This window comes from Pteropus alecto, unplaced genomic scaffold, assembly GCF_000325575.1.
Source record: "Pteropus alecto unplaced genomic scaffold, ASM32557v1 scaffold48, whole genome shotgun sequence".
Lineage (NCBI taxonomy): Eukaryota > Metazoa > Chordata > Mammalia > Chiroptera > Pteropodidae > Pteropus > Pteropus alecto.
The window spans coordinates 1,406,200-1,406,794 of NW_006442110.1; positions in this window are offsets into that span (position 1 = coordinate 1,406,200).

Here is a 595-nt window from a genome sequence, read left to right on the forward strand (position 1 = left end):
CACATGCGACGCGGATGAACCTTGAGGGCGTCCTGCTAGGCGAAGTGAGCCACTCATGACATGGCTGAACATGATTCCGCGGGGGTGGTCAGGGTAGTGACAGAGACAGAGTCCGCCCGCCCGGCCGGAGGGCCGGAAAGCCTTCTCTTGGCTGCTAGAGTCCTTGCAGAGCCATGGCAAGCAAAGCTGGCTAGGGATCCAGATTAGACCAGGAGTGTGAGGGCGCGTAAAGGTCGCGGGACACCGGTCAGAGCCTGACCCTGAACCGGGATGGAACCAAAGCCCTCCCAGCCCAGATGTGCGTGAGCGCACACGTGTGAGGTCCGGGGGTGGGCAATGTCTGCGGTCACATAGGATGCTCTGAAGGTCTGCGTGACACCGTGGGCGAGTGGGTGCGTCGATCGACCTCAGGCGCATCTGGGCACAGGCTGAAGATTACAATGGGCCTGGCCAGGGCGCGCCGCGGAGCTCGCACGTTGGGGTGGATAGGGCGACGCAGCCTGCTCTGATCCCTAACTCATTATTAAGCTCCTCGCTCTTTGCAGACGCTCCCTGCGCCTCCCCCGCTCGGGGCTGCAGCGGCCCAGGCCCCGGG